The sequence below is a fragment of the Triticum urartu genome, chromosome 6A (genome assembly GCF_056163025.1).
Source record: "Triticum urartu cultivar PI428250 chromosome 6A, HENAU_Tu73, whole genome shotgun sequence".
In the NCBI taxonomy this organism is placed as follows: Eukaryota; Viridiplantae; Streptophyta; class Magnoliopsida; order Poales; family Poaceae; genus Triticum; species Triticum urartu.
In genome coordinates, this window is record NC_141878.1 from 191,254,199 (window position 1) to 191,257,003 (window position 2,805).

The 2,805-nt window shown below is 53.3% G+C and overlaps 1 pseudogene; it reads left to right on the forward strand.

Moving 5' to 3' along the window:
- Nucleotides 1–538: 538 nt before the first annotated feature.
- LOC147964701 (uncharacterized) lies at nt 539–1,233 on the forward strand (annotated as a pseudogene).
- The last annotated feature ends 1,572 nt before the right edge of the window (nt 1,234–2,805 follow it).

Sequence of the window (2,805 nt, forward strand, 5' to 3'; positions counted from 1 at the left end):
TTTCTGTTTTTTTATATTTTGGAATTAAAATGCCATGTCACTCCATGCTTAATTGTGTCATAGCCGTTAGACCAATATGTTTGAAAATTCCTTCCAATTTACCGCACATGGAATTAAATTGCACACAAGTACACGAAATATGAGTTTTCAAACCGTTATGGTTAGCTGTTGCATGTACATGTAGTTCAAATTTCAATTACGGTCATTAAATGGCTAGAAAATCACTTAAATGTCTTAGGTGGTCAAATGACCCCTGAAATTTTCCAAAATTTGACATGACAGTTGTATTAGTACTACAAAATTTCTCGTTCATTTAAAACACCATCCATTGGCACTTTATTCCAAATTCGTCTTTCAGAGCTAACAAAAAATATCTACAACATCACACAAAGTTGTTTTCTAGGAACCGTTTGCGATGAAAATATCTGGGTCTATTTAAGTCTCCCTCCTTAAGCTTCGTCGGCTCATCTGCTCTAGTGCCGGCAACCCCCAAATCCATGAATCCCGATCCCCATTCTCGCACCCCCTTCTTGCAAAGATGACGCCGTGGAAACGCTTCGTGAAGGCCCGTACGATGGCCGCGTCCCCCTCCCCCCCGAGCGCCGCCGCCTGCGCCGAGAGCGCGGCCGCCTACGCCGAGAGTGCCGCCGCATCCGCATTGAGCGCGACCGCTTCCGCCGAGAGGGCGTCCGCGGCAGCCGACAGGGCAGCAGCAGCAGCCGAGATGGCTGCAGCTGCTACTGCGACGACGGCTGCAAATGCCGAGAGCGCTCGAGCCGTCGTCCGTGCCGCTGATGTCGCCCTGGCCCGGGCCGAGGCCATCCACGGCAAGATCGAGGATGCACACGCCAAGATATTCCAGGCCACCTCGAACTCCAGCATGCAACCCACGTTTGAAAAGGCGGCGGTGGCCATGGAGCACCTGCTTCCTCATGACGTCACCAAGCGGGAGCTGGAGATGCAGGAGGCGGCGGAGATCGAGGAGCGCCGGGAGGAGGAGTTGCGCGTGGCCGAAGTAGAGGTAGAGAAGAGTCTGGACGTCAAGGAATTGACGGTGGAGTACCAACGCGAGCTCTGGCGCAGCCACTACTATGAGTACTACAACCTTGAGGGCGGCGCCGAGGACGAGGACGAGGACGCGATCGACTTCAGCAGGGGGACGCGGAGTCCACCAACAGTGGCATGTCGCCAGGACAAGTCATCAACGTCTCATCTCACACCGGCGATGCATAGGCCGACGCGGCAGCAGATTTTTAATTATGCGTACTTAGGATTTGTTTTTAATGCCGATCTTTTGTTAGAGCCATGTTTAGGTCAACTGGCTCTGTGTAATTACTAAAATTGCTTGATTCAGTAAGTGTGGTCTGTCTGCTGTACGCTCTTTTGTGTGCCCAAATTAGCAAGCTATGTTAAATTATGCAATGACGTATCCGGGGAAATTTCCAGCAAAATTTGAATTACCAAACTCATCCCATGCGCGTAAAGCAAAAGAATCATTTGCGATGCACACAATCGTTCAAAGTGAATGGTCCGGCAGCACCGCGCGCAAAGTTTACCTCCACATTTCCAAAATTTTGGCCTACCTTCAAAATATCTACCCCGCTCCCTTCCCCCCTTCCCCACCCCCTTTTCTCCCCGACCACAAGTCACATTTCCCCTGTTTCCTCCTTCTATAACGCCCCGGATGTAACTTTCCATATTTGTAACTCCGACTCTTGCCTTTTCCGGAGATGCAATATGATTTTCCCTTTGTGGTTGGGTTTTGTCTTCGTTTTGCATTTTGTTCATGTCATCATGTGCATCACATTTGCATATGTGTTCGTCTCATGCATCCGAGCATTTTTCCTCGTTGTCTGTTTTGCAATCCGACACTCCTATGTCCCCTAGCGTCCCCTTTTGTCTCTTTTCGTGAGCGGGTGTTAAAATTTCTCGGAATGGACCGAGACTTACCAAGCAGCCTTGGTACACCACCGGTGGACCGCCTGTCAAGTTTCGTGCCATTTGGAGTCCGTTTGATACTCCAACGGTTAACCTGGGAACCGTAAAGGCCTCATGTGTGTTACAGCCCAACACCCCTCCAAAGTGGCCCAACAACCCATCCAAACCTATCCCATGTCCTCCGTCGTCGGATCACGATCGCTTGGCCGAAAACTACACCTCATTTGGACACTCCCACCTCCTTCTAGGTATAAATATGTGCACCCCGTCCAATTTTGGGTCCAAACCCTAGCCCCCTCTCCCCTCTCCGCGCCGGACGTGTCCGTCCGTGCCGAACAAAACCCGCTGCCGCCGTCCGGCCAATCAGCGAGCGCCACATGGCAGCACCACCGCCCCCGCGCCGCCGGCCCGTCTGGCCCGTGGCCGGCCCCCGCGAGGCCCATCCGCCGCCCGCGCCACCTCGCCACCCCCTCGCCGCGCCGCCGCGCCTCGCCACCGCACCTCGCCGCCGCCGCCGCCGCCGCAAGCTCTGGTGAGCACATCCGCCGCCCGGTCCCTCTCCTCCTTCTCCTTCCTCTCCTCCTCCGTCACCCGAGTTCCCTCTCTGCCCCAGGTGCTTCGGCCACCGTGGGACGAACTCCGGCCGCCGTCCCCTCCATCTCCGGCAAGATCCAGGTCAACCTCGTCATCCGCGCCGCCCCAGATCTAGATCCGTAAAACCCTAAGGTTGACCCCGAAATATCTTCTAAGTCCTCAAAATCTGCATTCTGAAGCCCTGTTCAACATGCCATAACTCCTCATTCGTAGGTCCATTTTGCATGCATGATATATCAAAATGTTCATCATGATGTGCTCTTCATTTTGATC